This window comes from Scomber scombrus, chromosome 16, assembly GCF_963691925.1.
Source record: "Scomber scombrus chromosome 16, fScoSco1.1, whole genome shotgun sequence".
NCBI classification, from domain to species: Eukaryota; Metazoa; Chordata; class Actinopteri; order Scombriformes; family Scombridae; genus Scomber; species Scomber scombrus.
In genome coordinates, this window is record NC_084985.1 from 14,692,773 (window position 1) to 14,717,174 (window position 24,402).

The following is a 24,402-nucleotide window of genomic DNA, read 5'->3' on the forward strand; positions in this document are numbered from 1 at the left end:
TTTGAAGACGAAAATGCAAATATCTGATAATAAAGACACCCAGAGGCAGAAAGTTGAATCGTCTTGTTTTACAATGACTGGCTTATCCTTCACAATGATTTCCTCTCCGAAACGAGTTGAATTTGCTGTTTGAATGGTGGAAGAACAGTAACCCTTAAATTTAATATTGCAAATGAGCAATGAACTTGATTCATGCTTTAATTGTGTTTTGGCGGTTCAGGCAACATGAAACACACATCAGAAGAGTCTTTGCATGGCCAGCCCTCAGGGCTGTGCTGACATTGTAATGACACTTTCATACAGTAATACTGAGCTAGTTGGGAAAGCTCTTTGTGGCCGGGTAATGAATTTTTCATTTGTTTTCACAAATGTTCAACTATCAGAGTTAAAACAAAGAAAATATGTCAGTTAAAAATAGCATACACAGTGATTTGTGCTTCTGCAATGCACTACATATTTAAATATATTTCTCTGGACACAGGTGAGTCAACTTTTAGAGGATAATAGTTATTATGGGGCTCACAGCACGACCTTAGGAAGTCACCAGCATACGTCATGAAGCACCATGAATGTGGCAGGTTCCTGCTGGCAGCACAGGTGCTTACATACACACACTTAACACACGTACACACACACACACAGATACAGACACTTGGCCAGGACACTCACTGCAGGTACCCCCTCCTAACTCCACTGATATGCATGGCCACACACATAAAGATGCACATGTGCACACACACACAAAGCACAGGTGCTCACACTGCCCCACCAGCTGTCCCTTGAGATCCTGCTACAAAGTCTGATGACCAAGACAGAGAGGACAAAGGAATAAGGAGACTACCACAAAGAGGACTGAGCAGGCTCCACCACTGACAGGTGTGTGTCCTGGACTGTGTGTGTGTGTGTGTGTGTGTGTGTGTGTGTGTGTGTGTGTGTGTGTGTGTGTGTGTGTGTGTGTGTGTGTGTGTGTGTGTGTGTGTCAGGTCATGGCTTACTTACAACATGCTGCACTGCCCTTAACCCAAATAAAGTCTGGTTATCTTTGTTTAACCTTCACTGCTAGTGCTGTGCGTATATTTATGTGCTTATGTATTTGTATACCATGCCCTCACAGGCCACTGGAAAAGTGTGAATGCATAAGTGCTCATTTATATCCACACAATCACCAAAAGACAGAAAGAGTACTCGTTCCTCAAAAGATCTGATTACAAGCGTCAAATAACTTTGAGAGTAATGTGGCATTTCAGGTCAGCGTAGATGATTCTTGTGACTTCAGGTTACATCACTGTTATGTCAGCCACATGACACATCATAAAAAGTTGTTCCCTCTTGCCTCGACAAAAGACTGACAACCAGTTATATAACCAAGGTCAGAGGGTCAGAGCAGCAAACACAGTGTGGCCACGCCCTGCCTGGCTGTTAGCATTCCATAGTGAGCTACACTGTCAGTACCTGACAGGCACGCGATGTACAGCACTGCTGTCCTAGCTCCCCTGGCCAAGCTCAAACATGTTTAGTGTGAGCCACGAGAAATGCCCCTGGCACATCGTAGTAAACAATAACAAATACTAATAGTAATGAGTTAAATCAGGATGACAGTACCAAACTAACCATGATGGGTGCCTGGAGGACGTAAAATCACAAATGTTTGAGTTCATGTGAGGGAAAACATGTTAAGAGCGAGGTCACCCCTTTTATTTAGTTTTGTTTCAATTATTTAATGGTATTTTACATTTTTCTGTAAAGCACTTCAGTCAGATTCTGTTGTTTTTAAATGTGCTCTATAATAAATTTGATATGACTTGACCAAATCCCACATGATTTTTTTGAACAGTTTGTAAGTGCTGTTGTGTTTTAGTGCTACATATAACCCTGAAAGTATTTGAAAAATAAAAGCTGATAGATTGTATCACCCAGAAATGAGTGTCTAGTTCAAATGATATTATGCACATACATATTTCATATAAAATATTTCATCTGAAGAGAATTGCTGAAACTGGCTGCCCCAAATATATATAATATTGTGTTCCTGTCAAGTACAGCAGTGCAGATGCTTGTGGCAGCTTGTTAGACTGGGTGTTAGTCACAGGGATGGGTACCATGGGGCTACAAACTGCTACAAGGTCATACTGAGATTACATTGTTGGAGGGGCCAACAAATAGAACGTGAGCTTACACAAACACACACACACCTCTTGCCATAGAGATTTGAATTAGTTGCTGATGGATGTAACATAATTAAATTTGACATATAGATTTCCTGCACTGAGAAATTATTAATGTTGAATTTTAAGACTCATATCACTTATCCTGTCCTAAAGCAGAGGTCTGTTTTTAGTATTAATCAATTAGAATTGTTGCATATAATTTACAGAATAAATATTATTATTGTGTTTGTGTGTTTGTAGTATTTTGTTTATTGTGTTTGTATCAAAATCTGAGAAAATGCAGAATTCAGTCCAGTGAATCATTGACAACAAAGAAGATTCAATGAAGGCAATGATGCTGTGAACGATTCTGCCTTTCTATCTAGAAGAAAAGACACATGCATTAGAAAGTGAACACACACACACACACACACACACACACACACACACACACACACACACACACACACACACACACACACACACAGGGTAGTCTCGGGTCACGGAGTTCTAAGCACAATTTCTTCTGACACATACGGTACCAAAACCCCTCACTCACACTCCGCTTAACACAGATACAGTACACACACAGGGTACACACACAGAAGACACACACACACACACACACAAGTGCCCCGAGTGTCTATACATGATTAAAAGACTGAAAGTGGGGCAGGCGCACCATTCTAGCTTTGTGAAATTACTGCAGTTTCTTTCGGCCCACCTCAAACACACATAGACAATACTGTACTCACATCCAACCAGGTCTATGTCCAGTAAATGTGTGTGGCTACATGCACACAAACAAAAAAACACACACACGCACGCACACACACACACACACACGCACACAACATTGGTTCACATTGGTTCAATAGTTGAATGATTCCCCCGACAGCACAGCAGGGGGGAAGAGAGCACAAGTGCCAACTAGTTATTGGAGCTGGCCAGACAAGAGATGACTTTTTTTTTTTTAAATATCTGTCCCTCCCTTCCATTCATCTTCCCCAAGCGAAGGTTTTCCTGGATGGTATGGTGGACTCTTTTATAACAGCATTCTGAAAAACCCATATTAATTTATAATAACTATTGTGGGATTGTGATGGGCTCCACAGAAAGCTACCTTCTCAAAGAGACACAAAATATGTGAATATGATCCATGAAATCCTGAATTGTATGTGACAAATCAGCTTTTAACTTGAAGTCATTAGCTATGAACAAAATCTAGTTTTACTGCATCTCATTGCATACAAAAGCATTGCTTGAAAGCTTACAGTACTTCAAGTTTGTCAGCTGAATGCATATTATAAAATCAATAGAAAGGATTAAAAAAATACCCTGAGGAATTGAAAGGCCTCATTGATGTAAAATAAGTGCTCATAATGCATGTCTTTCTGTTGATACACGACTGCTGAGATATTATAAAGCATATTAATATAATAGTCTGATAGTCTTATATACTAGCTCTTACTGGACTATAATAGACAAGATCGTTTAATCTCAAGGGCAGAACAAATTACTTTTTTGTTTTGTTTCTGTTTGGGAGTTTTGCTTTGTTTAGTTTTTTTGGAGCAAAGCACTTCAGTTAACTTCAGCATTTTTTTTTTCTGTACCCAAAACTAGACATAAGAACCCTTAATTAACCTCCGGATATCTGTTCTCTTGAAGGATGGTCAGACTCTGAGATATTTTAGCCAGATCCAGCTCACACTGAGTCATGCACCAATGTTGAGGATCAGGCTGGAAACCTTCCGTGACTCACACCACCTTGGTTTGAAGACAAGACTTCTTTTCTCTCCTAAGAAACACCGGAGTACTTATGCTGGGCTAAAAGAGCTTTACAGTGATTGTCCCAATGCTGAAAACAACATGAGCTACATGCACCATATCACGAACAAAGCAAACAAAAAATGTGGATTTGTTTTTTTTATTATGTTATATATATTTCTCCTTTCACTGAGAAAACTAGCTCACAGCTTCATAATTTTTTAACTATTTACTAAAAGTGATGGCTGAAAAAAAGGAGCCATAAATGAAAAAAGTGAGTCTGGTGCAAGTAACAAATATTTCACTGTCTGGACAGCCGAAGGTAATTCTCAGAGGAAACTAAACAGCCTGAGCCTAGCCACATTTGCTCAAACCCCTTCTTTTTCCGTCTAGTGGAGCTTACAAACAGAAAACCATATAAATGAGTACAGGACACAAGCTTACTACTTTTACGAGGTATTATGAAACTGTGCCTTGGTTTTATAAGATTAGAAGTAAACAACAACAATATAAACCCTACAAATCTCTTCTCCAAAGCTGGACCAGAGGGGACTAAGCAGTATTACTATTGGTGGACTCTAATCATGTGTTGCGCTTGGCAAACACACTTAGGACGGAGAAAAACGTTTGCAAAAAGTTCAAATAGAAACCTGCAAATCCAGCAGCTTCTTAACAGCCTTGTGCAAGGTTTCCGAGAATTAGATCATAGGGTGTTTGTGAGAGAGGGGACTTGAGTTTCTATGTTGTGGTTTGGGGATTGAAAGAGCGCTTTTGCAATGCAAATCTTTGAACTGGTGGATGTGTCCAGCTTTTGATTGATCGTTCTGATGAAAATGAGCGCTTCTGTTTCAACATAGGCACCAGATAAATAGAAAACGTTGGTTCAAAACCACAAATGATCACTTCCAGGAGAATTAAACACAGATAGCCTTTGTGTCATGTTGATAAAGCCGACAGTTGTTGTAGGTCAGCAGATATATAAACATGAAAGATACTCACACTTGCACCACACTAAAATATACACTCAAACACACATGCACAAAATGTTTTAACATAGGCCACTTAATATATGTATGTATTATGTATCAGTATATGGACTAATAACCAAGCTGCAACTGGATCATACCTCCTCTAAACTCAGTGGAGCCCAACTCCAAAACAAACAGATGCCTTGTGCTCATTTACAAATGCAACATCTGGTGTATTAGCTGCAAGGTTTGAAAAATGCATGGCTGTTTCTATTGCAGTGACTAATATGTCAAACGATTCTGCCATGTCTTGCTATATAAAGCCATTTTCATGCATAGCAACCATCACGCACTAGAAAATGTGTATGATGCACAGTAGTAACCACTATTAGGAAACCATGACTAAAATCGGGGAATGACGTGTCATCTGGCTTTAGCTCTAAAGATGAACATGTCCTCATTGACTACACAGTTCTTAAATATCTCATTAGAATGATCAGCAGCATCAAGTTCAAACCAGTTCACTGCTGTTGTAATTGATGTTGCTGTAAATCCACAAGCACAGCATTAGAAGATGTTAGCGGATGTTTAGTGTCACAGTGAATCACAGTGGCCCTGGCATGTTTCAGGGTCACTCTAGTTCTAGGGCAAAGGTCATGGAGTTCAGGTCAGTGTGACCAAGCTTCATAACTAGCACTGTTTGGCTACTGGGTCGTCCTTTCCTAAAGAAGGATCTTTCATTGTCTCATGTCCAAGAACAGAGAAACTGTTACAGGTTCAATGATGGAAATGCCTTGTAGATTCATCCCACATTACCCCAGACCCTCTCTACCATTTAATTTCAAAAATGATATGTCAAGAAATAGAAATGTTTCAGCCAAACTAATATGAACCAGGCAAAGAACTTTGTAATTACTTATTTAGCACCTATTGAGAGAAAATAGACATTGGAGAAATCTACGAAAGCAATCTACGAAATAGCCTCCAATTTCATCAACAGTGGTAGTAATGAATCATCAATAGGGGTCCAGTCAACTCAGAGATTATATAGTTTACTTTTATTTTCCATTCCCTTCTATGTTAAATTTATGTCGCAGTAAAGTATATTGCATGCCCTCTAAAATCCATACACATGATTACATTTAATTAAGACTTTTATCTGATCCAGTCTGATACAAATTATTACTACCACTGCGTCTCTGGAAGAGCAAGATTTTCCATCCTCAAATCTGATCATTCACCAAAGGAGTCAGTTCTAAGGAGCACATTTTAATTGCACTGCCATTGGGAGATGCTATATATTCATCATCTATAGAAAATGGAAGCTTATTATTATTGCACAATCAACCGTTTAGTGTTTTGACTGAATTTTTAGCCAAGTGTGCAGTTTTAGAGAAAAAAATAGTGTAATGGCTATACTGTAAGTCTAAGTAGGCTACATTAATGATGGCAGTTATGACAGGTGCATTTTGTTCATGTTTGGTGTCCTGGAACAACATGAATTTTACATGATGACCCCACCTTTAACCTAGATGCACACACAAATTCTCTCCACCCTCTCCACACCGCCAGTCCTCTTGCCTTAAGTAAGTGTAAATGGTTAAAAGGATCACACCACCCCTGTACGTTCACTCCATCCCCACCCCCCACCCTTTCAGAAACAGTCTACAGTTAGGTAGCATGTACTGTCAGGTTGCAAATGCACTCAGCTATCCATCTCAGGCTGCCCCCACACTACGGAGGTAATCGCTGGCAGAGCTAATGGCACGTCATGTGGCATTAAACCAAGCTGACTGGGCGCTCGCCTCAAAAACCAAAGCACTGAGCTGAAAGGGGGAAGGGGGAGAAAAGTATCTTTTCAATCGAAAAGACTGTGTGTTGTTGGGTTTTGAGGCTAATATATGGTGGGGGGTTTTGACATTCTTTTTAGGTTAGTGGTCAACACTACACATCTGAACCAGTCAGGCGCTGTGGGAAATATTGTACTAACACTTTCACAATATGTAACTATTCCGCATTAGAATATCTAAAAATGACTAGACTTATGTTATATATTTTGTTGAGTTGTGTATTTATATTTAATACATCCCAAATGTTTCCAACAATATTCAAACCCAGAGAAATCCGTAATTTTAATTAAGTTAACAGTCCATTTCATTTGGTTGCCTGTCAATGGCGTCATATCCCCTTTACGCGTATCAGTTTTGTGGATGTCTGCCAGAAGCATAGAAGAAGTCATAAATTGACATTTTATCCAGTTTTAAGGCACCTTTTTACAATGCATTTTTAGATCTTGGTCGTTTTTGACTATATCTTTTAAATGGATGACAGATTATAGTAGCTGCATGTCTGGATACAAACAAACACACACACACACATATATATATAATATACATTACTACAGTAAAGGGCCAAGAAGAAGGCATGTACGCACAAATGGTTTTAAAACTCTGATGTATCACCTCTGCCTGTTTCTGGGCCAGGAAAATCCCTGGTGAAGTCCAGTCATTTTATTTGTTGGGCTACTAATCACTGTTATGATCTTATAGCCCTTCACAACGCCTACACTATGACTAAATCGAAATAACATCCGAAACCTTAGACCATCAGCTGAAAATAAGTTAACCTTTGCATTAACGGAATAGAGTATAATGATTGACAACCACTGGGTAAAAAGTGCGACTACACAACAGTAGCATGGTTACGTTAGTAGACTGTGAGATCATTAAAATACCAGACAGACTGCATACTGTACATACAGTACGTGCTTATAACATAGATGGACACATGTACATTTTAAATTACAGCAGTAATGGTCATACGTTTCCTTTCCGTATGGGTTACCTGGGGTGAGACATATGCTTAAATGACACCTACCCTGTAATGATGATTAATTCTAAACCACCTGACACTCTAACTGTGGCTTATAATAGGGATTTGTAATCTGGGAAGTTTACAAATTCCCATAAGAGCCATTAAAGCTATGGAATGTGCAAAAGAAGAAACAGTTATTTTGGTCTGATGAGGATGCCTAGTAATTTCCCATTAGGTGAATTTTCTTCTCCTACCACAGGTATTTTCCCTGGGCAAGCCCCTACGGATGGGTGTGTACAGTAGCATAAGCACAGCTGCAACAAGTGTATGCGTTTGTATGTGTGTGTGTGTGTGTTGTGTCCATGCAAATGCCTAGTATGAATTTTTGTGTGCTATGTAAGTTGTGTCTATAAGTGTGAGATTGATGTGAGTTGTAGGATTGTTAGGGCTGGGTATTGTTTACCCAAATACAAGTACCCTTAAAGTGATACCAATGCCAATAAAGTACTTCATTCATAGAGTACTTCATTCAATACCTTTTTTCCCCCTACTTCATTGGATACCCATCATGTGAGTGGAAGCATTCAGTTGTGTTAAATGCCACCAGTCCTCCCCATCTAAATGACTGTATGGGTTGACTGTATGGCTTGTAGCTGCTGCAGTAGTGGGCTGATCACAAATTACATTACATCAAAGAACACTTGCAGCAAATCCATACGAATACTCTTTTTTTTTCTAGATCTGAGTACAAAAAGGATTGAATGCATGTATTTTTTGAGTGGAGAAGTTTTGATGCTACACTGGGTTATTGGGTTACCTTAAATGTATTGATTACCAATACCCAGCCCTAAGTATTTGTGCATGGGCATTTCTTCTGTCTACTGTGCAGTGTGTGCATAAAGGCATTTGATGGTCATCACCTTGCCATGTTATTCACTCACTCTCTGATGAACACATAAGCCAGAGCTGTGGCAGGCATGAATGCATGCTCGTGCACTAATCTACCTAACTAAATGCATACAGTGAATATATGACAGAGGTACATGAGAGTAACAGTGACATTTCTTTAACTTAAACCCTGCATCAGTATTAAGCTTTTCAGAGTAAAAGAGCAAGACGATACTTAATTTTCTATATTTTATCAGGGCAGTACTATTCACAACACTAGACAGATATGAATTCCATTAGGTACTGCCATATTTGTCTTACACTGTAGTTTTGTCACTACACTCAGAGCAGGAGTGATACTGTACCACCATCTTAGAGCAAGCCTGTGTAATTTATAGCTTCAATTAAGCTAACTCTCCTCAGCCAACAATGTATACAATCCTGTTACTTTCAAGGGGTGATGAGGTGCTGGTCATGCTATAGTATCAGGCCACTGGAGAAATGTTGTGAAAATGTAACATCATCTAGGATTCTAGTCTAATAGAGTGAAAGCTAAATGGAGAAAAAATATACTCTCCAAAGAGGTCTTGATACTGTGATTGGGGATGGACTCATGGGGCTCATGGGAAGGCAGGGAACATCCTGGCTCACTAGGTCTTATCTCTGTCAGTAGTGTTTTAGCACACCTCCCTGACTGTCATAGCCAGATGTCCCTGTTCCAATGTCATGAGCTTACTACATAGCTAAAGGAAGGGCCAGAAATAATAGCCAGTCAGGCAGCCAGCGAGTCAGTGAGCCAGACGTGTGTCCAGAAAGCTTGTCAGCTAGCTAGCCTGCACTGTCAAGCATCCAGCCAAATGTCCAGCCAGATGAGGCTGAGCTAAGGCCAGCCAGCCATCCAGTAAAAAATATGAACTGGCCAAGCCACAACTACCACCAGCCAGCCAGCTAGTGCAGACAGACGGACAGACACAGAAATCCAGTAATCCAGCAACTTGCTCTATTCAAACCACACCAGCTTTCTCAGAGTGGAAATAGTTTCATCCTTACAGCATTACTGTTTTAAATATTGCCCCTGGTTTAGTTGCACAGACTTGTATCAACCTGTCCTCAAGTGTCCACCCACACACACGCCTTGCCATATGGTGACTTGAGTCCCTTGGTTTCATACACCAATCCACCCATTCATTCAATCCACTGCACATGCCACACCATGAACCATCAATTAAATAGAGGTAATTGTTGCTATAGGATGTTTTGGGATGCATGGCACGGACCCTCCCCATGCTGCCATGTGCTGTATCTTGACATCAGCATCCTAAGGAGTAAACAGTAGTAATGGAAAGCCAGTTTGTGCCAAGAACAACATTGGTGAAGGGTGGGTTTTGGTATTCAAGGGATTGTTTTTATCACTGGCCATTTTCCTGTTATTGAATTCCTCTCTCTCAATGCATATCCTCCTGGCTCAGACTTAAGTCATTGCTGATACCCACACTCCCACCTTGCAGCTGCAGATCTGGGGGCTTCACTCCCAAAAAATTAGAATGAGGCACCAGTAAAAAGGGGGGTTATATAAAGGGTATAATGTTTTAACTGAAATGCACATTTTTCACAGATGTACAATGACAGGCACATAATGAGCCCTTTCAAGACAAGGCTTGTATATTTTGATCCAACATAAAACAAACTAGCTTATCATACTTAAAGTCAAAAAATTGTATAATTTCAGCCAGAACTAGAGGTTTAATTACAAAGATATGACAGCAGAGACTCTAGCCTATAGCAACAGCGCTGTAACCTAAACAGCTGTCAGGTTTTTGTGGGTGGGAAGCCAGTGAGGGGTAATGTCTTATCAAAGCATTAGCGACTGTGTGACACAGTGCAAGATACCAAAGGTACATTTGGTCATTTGGGGTAAAAAATACACAAAGTGACTTGCAAGAAAACACACTGTCAGGTACTTCCTCAGCTTTTGTACTCAAACAGACATCATTTCATTCAGTCTTTTTGTGAAAGTAGGGTAGAGTATGGATGGCAGGGTCACAGCAATTAATACTGTCATCAGCTGCCTGGGCTATAATTTCTAAATGTCACGCCTAAATGGACACAGTATGTTGGACATTTTATAAAACAACATGGACAATTATAATCTTTGCCAGCTCAAAGTTAACATTCAAACAAAACAGTTTAATATTTTCATTATATTACTAATATATTTACACTAAACTCTTTAAATACATTTCAATAAGTTTCAAATCACCCAAATGATTGATCCGTCACTTCAAAATGTGTATCATGATCTTTACACAGACTATATCTGTTGATGTGATGCAAATGTTAATTATTAACATAAATCAGTGCTTCAATATACTGTATATGTATAACCCTAACTCCTACGATTACGGTTTCATCTCTCTTCCTCATCACTATCCAACTCTCTGTGTCCCAGGGTGTCGGCTTATCCCTGTCCCAGGCCTGGAGCTCTATGGGGAAGAAACAAGTCTGCAGGAGCTGTCTGACTGCCAGTCAGTGTCAACTCTGCTCTGTAATCCTCTACTGCCTCTGATAAGGACAACAGAGCTTGGTGAAGAGAAGAAAAAGAAGAAAAAAAGAGAAAAGAAAAGAAAAAAGAAAGCAAAAGAAAAGAGAAAGATGTGTTTGTGTAATGTGTATGTATATGACTGAAAAAAATATGAGGGCAAGAAAATGTATGTGACACAACAAAATGTTTCTGCAGCAGGGAGATGAGTAGAATATTATTTAGAGAGAGGACTTGGAGGATAACCATTTAAGCAACAGAACCGGATTCCAATTCCCACAAAAAGTGCAGTGGCTTTGTCACCAAGAGAGCCACAGTTGAAAGAGCTTAGAGCCACTGCTCTATTATAAACTATATAATACCATTAAACACAGAGCAAATAACTCAAACCACATTTGGATCTCCTATAAAGGGTGTGCTGTTATCAGTTAGGTCCTCCCTCGTTTAACTTGGCCCTCAAAATACCAATGCTTAAAATCCTCCCCTCTCAGCCAGGCTTTGCTTGGAATATGATCAAATATGAATCAAGGCTTGAGAGATCACAGGAGGAGCATGCTGAATTAATCAGTGCATGATAACCTACATGAGTTATCACATTTGATGTATAGCTCAGGCACAGAGATGATCTTACTTGATTTGAACAGTTGCATGAATTCAAACTTGTAGCCTGAGAGCTTGTTATTTGCTCGCATGAGCAGTCTGTCATAATCTAGACCGCTATACACTCCAATCCTGTTTGGCCTTATACAGCAACCCTCCTAGTATATAGACAGCTCTATATCATGTCAACCACACTGGCAGGCATTATAGGTCTAAAGCCAACACAGGGCTGAGCTAAGTCCCAAAGCTAGCTTTCCTTTTTCACATGGCTATCGAGCCATGCAGCAGCTTATCGACCAAGCAGTGTAACACAAGTTTGCTCCTATTTTTCTTACCCCCATCTCTGTCTTGATTTCATTCAGACACTGGGACTATCTTGGTCATTCAGAGGATTGGTATTGATCAGATTGCCACATTAAGATAAAGACGGCAAGGGTTAAAACAGGGTCACAAGGACTGCAAATGTATTCATCCACTCTAATGTTAACACACAGATATACAAGTAACATCAGTGGTCCCCTCTGAATGTCTTGACTGAATTATACATTTAAAAAGTACTTATGGGACTTCAATATGTACAATATCAACATGCAGTGATTCACAAGACCATAAAAACTCTTTCATTGAGCCTATTACCAATGAAATGTTTTCATTCTTTAACGATGAATTGCAGATTCAAGTGGCTGCCCTGGCATCTATTGAACTAGTATGCTATCCCATACAGAAAGCAGACTAAGAAGGACAAGACTGTGCACTAAGCAATAAAGACACACACACACACACACACAATTGCACACAGTGGAATGTTCTTTCACACAAAATACAGAAAAACTCTCATTGGTGCGCTTTAAAGGCAGCACTCTGCGTGTGAGTGCGTCCTTTCTCCTGTGTGCATGCACGTGTACTCTGTGCGATCATGAATAGAACAGGATGAAAGGAAAAGCTGAAAAGGTCTGAGCGCACTGCATGGTTCAACCAGACAGCTCAATCTCTTGATCTGCCCCCCCTACCCACCATGCTTTACTTTTTCTAAATCATTTTTCTCACACACACTTTTTCTTGTCCCACCGGTAGCTGCTCCTCTTTGGCTTTTTTGTCTTTTCCCTACATTTCAACTCACCTACTGCATCCCTAACTATCTACATTGCTGTTCTTCATTATGTTCATTATCAGGCATCAAACATATGTGTGAAAATGGTATAAAACAGGAGAACAACGTTTAATTGATATGCTGAACATCATGTCTTGCTCAAGCACACTTATAATCTTATAATTCTTAACACCTATAATTTGTGTGCAATTTGTTTGTGTGCTGTTATCTCAAAAGACAGAGTTGGTGCAGCTACATATTGTGTATGTATGTTCACATTATTATAACAAAGTGTCCGTGTTTGTTAAGGCTCCTGAGAGTACATTTGCAATATGTATACATGAGAAAAGTCAGTGCTGCAGCAGCAAATAAAGGGGTTGGTAAACTCCAGCTTGTCTTACCTACTACCTACTAGGTATACTGTATACAAAGCATATTAAATGAGCATCAACAATGTGATCCCCTGTTTCCTGCAACATACACTTTGCTAAAACTGCAAAAATATCACACGAAAATAGTTTTTACTTTAGTGACATTATATTCAACAGTTTATTCTTAATGCAGCTTGTTTTAAATGCTCACATGCATACCATCATTTGGCAGAGGACAACATGAGCCATTCCAAAATTGAGAAGAGGAACATTGTGAGAAAGTGTGCTCATCCATGTAAACTATAAATGCCTTGAGGGATCTGTGTAAATGCTACTTCAGAGTTTGACAGGTTGGTAAAAGGCTCTTATGTGCGTTTAACCTCCAATATGCCTCTGCTTGAAATGTGTCACCTGTCAGAGTCATTTTTTTTGGAAAATATTAACAGTGAGTACTGGTATTCCAACTAATTTCTCAATACATATACATAGATACTCACACTTGTTTAAACTACTGGTCGATTCATCTGCCCCTCCCACCCATCATTCATGCTGCCTGTATTTGCAGATTGGAGCATACAGCGATTTCTGTCACTTTTTAATTTAGCTGTGAAATCTCCATCTAGTCATTACCTGGAAATCTCTCTCTCCTTTTCCCTCTCTCCATCAGGCTCTCTGTCTTAGACACACACATTCGCTAACAAACAATCTTCCTCTTTTCCCTTACATAGGCAGCAAATTCCAGAGACAAAGAAAAGACTTAGCAGACTAGCATGATCTAGCAGATGTATGTATTCATGTGTGTTTGAGTGTGCAGGTCCGTGTGCACATATGGCTCTGGCAAATGAGCCGAGCTCAGTTAAATGGCTTGTGATTAGGACACATTGGCTTCTAATTGCCTCTCATTACCATTTGTAAGTGAGTGGCGGCTGGAATCAAAGGCTATGGTGGCAGTGGTAAAGTGCATGTGTGTGTGTGTGTGTGTGGTAGGTGGGTGGCACAGCACACCTGTTTCACACTAGCATTACAGCACAATAAAGCACTATAGTTTGGTCTTTCCTTATCACAGAGTCTTTGTGTTCATCATCAAATCTAACATGAAAAATATTCAGCCTGCTGCTCCTACGGATCAAATCAAAATCCGCTCCAATCTCAAACTCCTTGTACTTCAAGCTAATGGCCAACTACAACTACTCCCTCTACTTTTCCCTAAATATACTGTTTGCTTATTTCCTTCTCACTTAGCACTCCTTAGCACATCTAAAATAATAAGCATTAAGCCGGTAACACTCATCACCTGATAAACTTAACTGTATTACACCCTATGTGTACCTATCTTGTAAAGTTCTGTCTATTTTCACTCTCCATCTTTTGTATTAACATCTCTCCTCTGGTCATGTACTTATCACCCTGAAGACTTCCAGGCTTTAAATGTCAGTCCACATCCTGAATGAGCTGACTGGTGCTGACACTAGTGAGCTCAACTTCTGTTATCCAACTTTAACTTTCTTTCTAAAATCCTGGTTTGCACTTTTTCAACTCAGCTTCACCCCTACCATCAAAGCCATAATTTACTTCATTTCAATCTGGATATTGCTCCTATCAAAGCACTCAAACTGCCACTGCTCAAAATTACTGTGCAGTCGACTCTGTTACACACTCCATACACATTCTTCCCACTCAGTAAAAATAGCATTCAATAAACAGTGTGTTTCATTAAATCATCCAAAAAAAATTACTCTCTATTTGGGTATACAATGCTGCACATTTCTGGTGAATCTCCTTCATTTCACACTTAACAGTTTGTTTCCATTACGACCAGGAACGCAAAATATACCACCATGGTGTCCCACCAGGATAAATACTGGGTCCCCTTCATTTTGTCATATAACTCCTGCCTATCATTCATTATGATGACCATGAAAGATCATTTCAGCCTAATCTATGAATGTATAGGCCAGGTGGGCGGTATACAATTACATATTAACTTATGCTGCTGTTTCATCATGGTGGTATAATAAAATGATTCACAAAAATATTTACATTTTTGCTCAGTTCATATAAACTATCTACCTATTCAGGAAGCTAAATTAAATGTCAATAAAGAGATTACGGCAACAAGCTACAGCTTGCAACAATTGACCAGCAGCTTTTTTTTCAAGTTCACAGTGGACAAAATGTTTTACATACTACTAGTGTGGTATGTCCCACAGTAGTGCAATGGCAACTATCGCAAACAACTAGTGCAACCTTGAGCAATATTAGACTGCCATCACCCAGAAAACAGCGCACAGCGCAGCAATACAACATGTTATTGTAATACCCATGTCTGACTAAATACCATGAAAAAACATAACCAAAGCAATCAGACAACCAATTCAATTCATCAGTTACTGAATGTAATAGCACTGAATGTTCAACATAAAAGTGTGTGCCCACATCCTTTACCGCAAACAGAGCGTCCCAAAGTGGTAGTCATTACAGTCAAAACAGCAAAACAGAAAATATCCTAAAACAATCTATAAAACTAGTTTTGTGGCCAATGAAAGCAATTTAATTGACTGCAGACATCAGTAATTGATCTGAAAAAACCCATTAAAGAGCCAGCGGTTCATCTAGTGGTGAGGTTGCATATTGCAATTAACTGAATATGACGATGAAACTCGTGAAAAACACAGAAGGCCCAGCCAGTGTTTGGTTTGTTCTGGGTTACTAAAGAAACATGGCGGTGCAACATGGCAGGTTCTGTAGAAGAGGACCCGCTCCCTATGTGGATAACTCCCAACTAAAAATTTATTTTTGAAGGTTTTGTTTATGTCCCCCCATGAATCCTGCTCAGTTGTCTGAACTGTTCCATATACTAAGTTCAGTGGGAATTTGGGAAATTAATTATGGTTGCTTCATCCTGATGCCTTTGCTTGCTATGGGACTACATTTACCAGATTTTATCTCAGTATGATCTTTGTTGCTTGAGTTCCTTCTTTCAGTGAGTGAGTCTGGTGTCTGGTGACTAGTGACTGCAAATTCCCAACATGGGCCGAGCAGCAGCTGGAGAGTAAAGAAGCAAATACTGTTAATACTGGTAAATATATGTACTGATGGCCTAAAAGTGATTAATACATATTTTAAGCTACTATTAATGGCAAAAAGACAGCAATACATCATGTAGCCCAGGAAGTTAGTGACAACTTGACCAGGCTCACTTAAGGTAAATTGCAGTGAGAACTTAAGTAAGTTGTAATGAGATCTGTACCCTTGACAAAAACACAATTCTTATTTTCAGATGTTTAAATACACTCATTAAAATAAGTATAACTTTATATTCAATTTCTGCCAAGTCCATTCTGCTAGATCCACCTAAATGCTTCACACTGCACCTTTAAGTGTGAAAAATTGTTGCTTTTCTTATAATCCACCAACATTTTTGCAGCAATCCATCCTAGATGACACAGTCATTTAATTTATTGTTGATACCAATTCGTTTTTTAATTATTGGAGCTCTAATGCAAAGCTATTCAACTATCAAGCATATCTAAACTGCATTCTTAATTTTAATATAAGTGTGTCATGTGCAGCTGTACACAAAAAACTAATATTGTATCTGCAGACTAACAGCTTTTTGTCAGTTTCAAAAGACTTGGATCAAGATGAAGAATGTGATTGCTACATCCCTGAAAAAAAACCAATATCAACATGTGTGAAAAACCTTATCAAACCACTCTAGCAGTATAATCCAATACATATCGATCTGGATGTTCCGAAATACTTTTTTTTTTTTTTGACATTTTGCTAAATAAGCCAATATTATTAAACACAACAGCTCCTGTTCAATTAAAGACTACAATGCATTTTTTGTGGAGCGGGAGTATCGTAAGCGGAGAGGAGCTGGCAAAAAAAATGAGTGAAATCTTCCTTTAAACTATAAACATAAAGATAACTTCAATCAGTTATAGGTTGTTGGATTGACCTAACAGGGAGTATTTGGTATACATACTAGTTTATTTCTATTAAGTGGTAGTCCTCCTCAGACTGATTAGCTCATTCATTGCCTGCAGCTACAGGACATGCTTCAGAGATACAGTCAACAAGTTTGTTCAAATCGCACATAATTGTGGATGCACCGTCAGGGAAAAAGGGAACACTAAAAGTGTAAATGTTCAGCTGGTGGGGAGAATCAGAGCTTTTCATCTTCGGCACTATTTTGTCCATCCACTTAAGTTTCATTTGGATGCTATAATAACTGCATAATGTGAGTGAAAGTATAGGCTACTATCACTTGGGACGCATAGCCTACACTGAGTGCAACTCCGAGGTGTAAACAGAGTAAAAATAGCCTGCTATCACAGGCTTCCCTACAGTCCCGTTATATAATGGTCCAAGCTAGGATGAATGACATCACGGGTAGTCCAGCAATCACAAACCCTATGTCCTTTACAACCAGCTGGTAATGTAAAACACTGTGTAGTAACATATTACATTCACAACTATAAATACTTTGTAAAAACGGTCGGAATATGCAAAACAGATGTAACTGCGTTTGCGCTAATAGTGGACAAATTACTGTGGTTAGTTGCTCTTCGTCTCTTTTCGTGTAAAGAAAACACTTCCGCGATGGTGAAACGTAGATAAAAATGTAATGCTTGCCTTTGACAGTCCTTGTCACTAAGAGACTAGTTTAAAATAAGGCATATGCGACTTAAAGCGACGTCATTTAGCAGTTTATGACACTGTTTTGTGCTTTTAAAAAGTCTGCAAAGAGCAAATGTTTAAGCCGAGGTCGAGTGGCGCAGTTACTGGAAGTACGGGCGCCCGCCCGACACCAGCTCGCCCGGCGGACGCGCTCCTCGCTCGGTCACATTCCAGCCAAACCTCCGCTCCCTTCCGCCCCACTTAAACACAACTTTGCATTTACGTTGTGAAATGACAAGTATATACACGCAAGCCCTGCACGTCCCCGCATTGCTTGGTCACTTAAAAAACAGGTCAGAGGGCGAAGTAAACATTTTCCAAGGCTTTGAAGTAAACCAGAGCGTCAGCGCCACCCTGCCCAGTTGTTCCAGCCATTTTCTCTACACAGCTCCAAAAGAGAAAAGTGTCACGGTGAAAGCAATGGCGGGCTGGTGAGACGAGCTCTGAAGGAACAGTTTTGGGTGACTTACTGTAGGGTGTAACGGGCTGCTGAGTTTGTGTCTCTCCTTGTTGCCAGGGCTCCCCTGCTCTGCTCCGTCGCTGACGGTGGAAAGCGTCTCCCCTCCTAATGATGTCTGCAGCGCGCAGCTAGTAGCTCTCTGCCCCCACCTTCAGAGAGAGAGAGGGAGGGAGGGAGAGAGTTCAAAAATGGAGCAGTTTGTAAGCTACTCATGCAAAAATACGAGAGTTTGCTCGGAGCAGAGCAAACACAGACAGAATTACAAGGTAAATTCACTGACAGCAGGGCGTGAGAAAGCACATGTACACACGCTGTTATTGGCTCATTTGTGGGATGTAATTCATAGGAAACTTCAGGCTGCAAATTCCATACCAAGTTAGTGCTACTTCATTTATTTTTACTCAGCTACATTTATCAGACAACAGGAGTCACTTTGCAGATGAGGATTTCGATTAGAATTAGCTCCACTTCAATAATATTAAAATGCTGCACATTGCATAATGATAATGCATCCAATAATGTATGAACACTGACAGGGGCCATTCTACTGCATAATTAGTAGTCTACTTTTCATATTTCTAATCAGGAAAGCTTCTTAATGCAGAACTCATATTTGTAAATTTGGTCATTTATTTTGTAGTAGGCTATTGGTGCTTTTACATACAGTAGTAATTGAATACTTCTACCACTGAATTAGATTAACTTTATTGATCTTATGCAGAGTATCACAGCAGCACAAATAACATTCTCAGTAGGCTATAGTCATGTAGATCAGTAACCTTAAATGCTAGAATATGCATTATGTACATCTATTAAACACAATACCAGGTAAACAGTAAGTTATTATAATAATATAAGTAAATATTGTGAACATTTAAATAATAGTAACCACAATGTGTATTGACACTCAAACATATCACAAATACACAAATTCGGATGTAATCTCAGATCATTAAAAGTATAGTTGTCTCAGTGAGGTCATGTAATAGCATTAATATGATGAGTATTCAATATGTATTTGAGTCTTATGTTTAATATCACATTCTGAGGGTAACATACCTTACATGTACACAGCACATAACATCTTTCAAACCAAAAACTTTTCTCAGATAGCTGATGTCAACAGACTTGATGGTCAAGACAGGCCTTTCGAGGTAGTGAGCTCAGGATCTTAGAAAGAATCAGATCAGCTGAAGGGAATGACTGATTGTCAGCTGACAGTGACAAGTTGGAAAATCTCAGCTGCCAATAGCAACTGTCTCACTGTCACACACACAACTGCAAACAAACACAATCATGCAGTGATACTAGAAAACGTTTATTTATTTATGACATGATTGAGTGGTTTTAAATTCACTTTAAACCCCTTGGATTTTATTGGATCTAAGTAACGTTTTGACACTTTAAAAAGCTTGTGAGGATAAACAGTTTCTTTGACATTAGTGTATCAACAAGAATCATAAAAAACAACAAAATAAACTAATACATTGTTATAAGTTTTTAAATTATAATTAATATTAAAGAAACACATATTCACATAACATTTTTCTGTTATCAGAGTTTTTGTTTTTTTTATCATCTTGACCCCTGTAACCCCCTCTAGATTTCCAGTGAGCAGTGAGCACCTTCGCCTCTTCATCACAGGAGAGTGATACCTGACACTGACCATGAGCAGTACGGTGCACGAGGCAGCAGAGTGACAGACGATCTGGGATGTATCCCACTCCCTGCCAGTCATTCAATAAGTGGCCTATTGTCCAGCACTCTATTGTGCCCTTGTCACATGTACGCCAAACAAAGAGACAGAGAGGTAGGCTGCCCGGTGTGCCAGGAGGCTAGCATTACATTCATGGCCTGGATGCATAGAAATGAAGACGCACAGTCTCGTAGTGAATGGACTTTGATATTTGAATGGAGACGGGAATGAAAGAGTTTCAGTTTACAGCATAGAATGTGTTGCAGAACATGTGTATTTTGTATTATTTGAATATTAGCATGCTGTTTGTACTCTATCGCTGTTGTCTTCCTGTAGTGTCACTTTCACATTTTAAATTCATTTTATCATGATTTTGGATCAATCATCACCTGATCTTGATAGGTAATTTAGGTATGCTGTTGCTAAATATCTTACTAGCCCACAGAAGTGCATGCATATACTGTATATTTGCAAACATACAAGCATGTGCCTGTACCAGTTGTTACTCGCTCTTTTCTTTCTTCTCTGCGTGTGCTTACAGGTATACACCTACTCGCACTTAGTTGGTGAATAAAACCAACCATTTGAATGACTTGCACCATTCAGAGTACAGTGAGAATGTGTGTGTGTGTGTGTGTGTGTGTGTGTGTGTGTGTGTGTGTGTGTGTGTGTGTGTGTGTGTGTGTGTGTGTGTGTGTGTGTGTGTGTGTGTGTGTGTGTGTGTGTGTGTGTGTGTGTGTGTGTGTGTGCACGTCCTACAAGGCCCTGGTGTGCTTGAGGAATAATAAAGAACTGCTCCCAAAGGAGTAAGCAGATTTTTTAGAGGGTTAGGTTACTCCCTAGAGATGTACCTGTGCTCTGTGTAGGAGGTGTGAACAGTATACACTCAGGGACAATAAAGTGTACCAGGTGTGGCTTGTATGGGTAGAGTCTTGAGTAATGGAGACTGGCTGTTTAAGCCTGCATACCTCTATAGCTATTTTGTGAGATTAAATGACTCATACTTTAAATTTCAATGCAATTTTTTAACCACTGTGATTAAAAAGCTTGGGGGAAGGGTGCCAACTTACATATTAGACCGAATATGAAAAAATGTCATCAAGTTATGTGACTCTCTGACCTATTATAAAATATGTTCTTGTTTTAAAAAAAAAGATGAAGTCGAAGCATTTGCCCAAGAAAGATTTCTATTTAGCCAAAGGCATTCAGCTAAATAAGAGACATCCACTTAACTGACGAGTATACACAAACAAGGGATTTGACACTACACATGGGATATGAACAAGTAATACACTACACTTAAAAGACACAATAAGCTAGATAAATAATTAACCAACCTCTGGAAACAGCTCTTAAGGGATTTTCAAAGATTTTACTGGTCATGGACATCTCTACTTTATTAGACAGCAGAGTAACATAGTGTCTGGAGTGCATGCCACTTTACATAGTACTCTCAGTTATTGAGTACCCCAGCGCTTCAGGCATTCAGAAAATCACATATTCTTCATTTGTATGTGAATTTTACTATTTACCTGTTCAGCCAGCGTGGAAAAGATCAGCTTACCACATTGACACCTTCAGCTCTTCTCTGCAGAATCCAAAGATTTTCTTAGCAAAAGAGGAACGCTTGTCTCGTGCGCTTTGAAAGCAGCTTTCATTTCAGATTTTGAGACTGGTCTTCTGCTGAAGTTCTCTCTGATTAAACGGCGATAGTGTGTTTTTCTGCTGCTCACTGCCCCCCCTTTTGCTCAAATGGGGAAGTGTTTGCAAGTTTCAGGGCCAGCTCAAACCCAACATGCAAGAATAGGTGAAAGGTTTCAGTTTTTATACTGTAAAGTAGTATCCACTACATATTAATATACAGTGTTCAACCTTGACACAGAAAATAGTTAACAGGCAAAACTTTTATGTATGAATGTGTACAGTATGCTTTTCATTACACAATAAACAAACAGTAGAATAACCAATAAGAATAAACTTTCACATCACACATCCAATTGTTTTCCATCCATCCATTTTTCATACAATGCACTGTGCTGTAGCAAATATATTGACGCTTCTAAGCCACATATGATACCTTCATTGTATTCTAAACATGAAAACCCTCAAATCCAGTTTCTGTATCAGCCAAATCTGCATGTAACAATCAAAACCACAGTGATATATCTCCTTTTCACACCACCACCCTAACAACCAAATTACAACGGCTTAAAATTGCCCTGGCAAGTATAATCCAACAGTGAATGCCTGCTATCGGCTAACCTGTTCTCACACACCTTCCCTATTCCCGCGACAAGGGAGAAGGAAGTGGGGAGGATTAGGATGTAAAGAGAGTTCCCTAATCTGTGTATTAACAGCAGCCAATTGAATCAAGCTGACCAGGGCAGGCAGATTTTGGGGAGTAATCTGCAGTGCCTTAATGTGATCTGTAAAAATCCAGACCTAATTGTAATGGAGAAACATAGTTAAACATATGAGCATGATGTGTATGTACTGTATATTCTCAGTCATACATAAATGAATCTCATTCTCACACAGTCTGTCTTCTAGTCCAAGCACACACACTGGCAAGCACACAGTGTGGTCATGCACAAAAGAATTTGACAGTTGCATAATGCTACATATCAGAAATGGCATTACATATATAAATATAAAGACCAATGGAAGCACCTACACCGGTGAGGACATGTGTGTGTTTTACAGCCAAGCTCCTTTTGTATGAAAAAATAATTGGCTCTTAGTACTGGACCTCAAACTTATTATTAGACTGCTGCCTTTGTAAATGAGACTGCAATATTACAGGGACACAAGAATGTTTTATACAGACTCCGAACTGTTGTTTTACCCTTTGTACTCTTATTGTAAAGAGTAAATCATGATTTTGGTGTCATTTAATTCCACTTGCACCCCTTATTGTAATTATCCACATAAGGTGTTGACTATTTCTCAAATGGGATGTCTGGGTCAACCTTCTCCCAAATAAAAACACTGTCCTCTCATGTATTATAAAGGAAGATGTTTCCTCGGCCATCTTTTTTGGTTTAATAGGGGTTGAAAAAATGCCTGAGCCACTCTCTTCCCACTAAGCAGCGACTTTAATTATTGACCAGGCAAGGGAGGCCTTCCAACACGCTTTTATACACACACACAAACACCACAGCGCACACACAAACACACTTGCATACAAACAGTGATGAGTGATATCAGGACAGGCCTCTATAGTACACAGTCACTAGCGAGGGGTCAGCGAGGAGTCAGATGGATAATGGATGAATTGGAAAGAGGCAGCCGACAAATCTGTAGCGCTCGCCTTACACCCCTGCCTGGGTGCCTGATTTTCTTTTCTGTGTGTGACAGTGCAACTGTGTTGGAGGAACAGAAACTGTGAGTGAGTGAACCGCTTTTTTTTTTGCAATGTGAGTGAGTTAGAATGGCAGACAGAAGAAGTAAATGAGCAAAGAAGGGAAAGTAGAACAGAATGTCCCTTTGATCTACTGTGAAGGTGATGTGAGTGTGCATTGCAAAACTCATTTCAGTTGACTGTACATGCTATTCAATTTGTCCCATTTGCTTGAAAAATAGTAGCCTTGCTGAGAGGTATTATTACACTATCAGTTGATTAATTGAATAATAATGTACATGAAATGGATCATCCACAAGCATATTTGTTTTCTTGCCGAGAGTTAGATGAGAAGGTAATAAGCCGGTTAGCTTAGCTGAGCATCAAAACTAGAAACAAAATCCACCTACCAGCACTTATAAAGTGCACTAATAAACACATCACATCTCATTTGTTTAATCTGTTCAAGAACTGAAGTGTAAAAACAAGAAGTTTTGTTTAGGTGCCAGACTATTTCTTGACTGCCCAAGCACTCTCATGTTTGTCTGTTTTCATGGAGACAAACATGAGAGTCACATCACTCTTCTCATCAAGCTTGCATGAGACTGTTTATCTAGTTTAACTTGTATCGCATGAAACAAGTTTATTTTCCAAAATGTCAAATTACATCTTTATTATGAAGAAAACATGGCAAAAATTGCTTTTAGACTATTGATCCAAATTATCACCATGTGCTCTGGGGTCTCTTTTTTCACTACTTTTACTAAATGAACAGTTGGGTAATGAGAAAAATAACCAACAGATTGATCAATAGTATAAATATTTGTTAGTTGCAGTCCTCTGTTAGCAACTATCCTCAGGAGGACGGGAGCAGACTGGTGCAAAGGCCCTGTCTTACCACACTGATTACAATGCATCGTGGTCATTGATCAGTATTGCTTCTGTGGTTTTACCCTTTGACCGTCATCATTAGCACCTTCTATCATGTCCCTCCTCTGTCCTTCTGCCACTTCTCTATCTTCACCTTTTCCTGCTT

General features: G+C 39.4%; 1 protein-coding gene across 1 annotated transcript in view; it reads right to left on the reverse strand.

The window, feature by feature from the left end:
* The window catches only part of atxn1a (ataxin 1a), a 96,772-nt gene extending 78,324 nt beyond the window's left edge, over positions 1-18,448 (reverse strand). The window contains exon 1 of the mRNA XM_062435555.1: positions 18,341-18,448. The gene's annotated coding sequence lies outside the window, so the exon portion shown is untranslated. The remainder of the gene's footprint in view (positions 1-18,340) is intronic.
* Between the last annotated feature and the right edge of the window lie 5,954 nt (positions 18,449-24,402).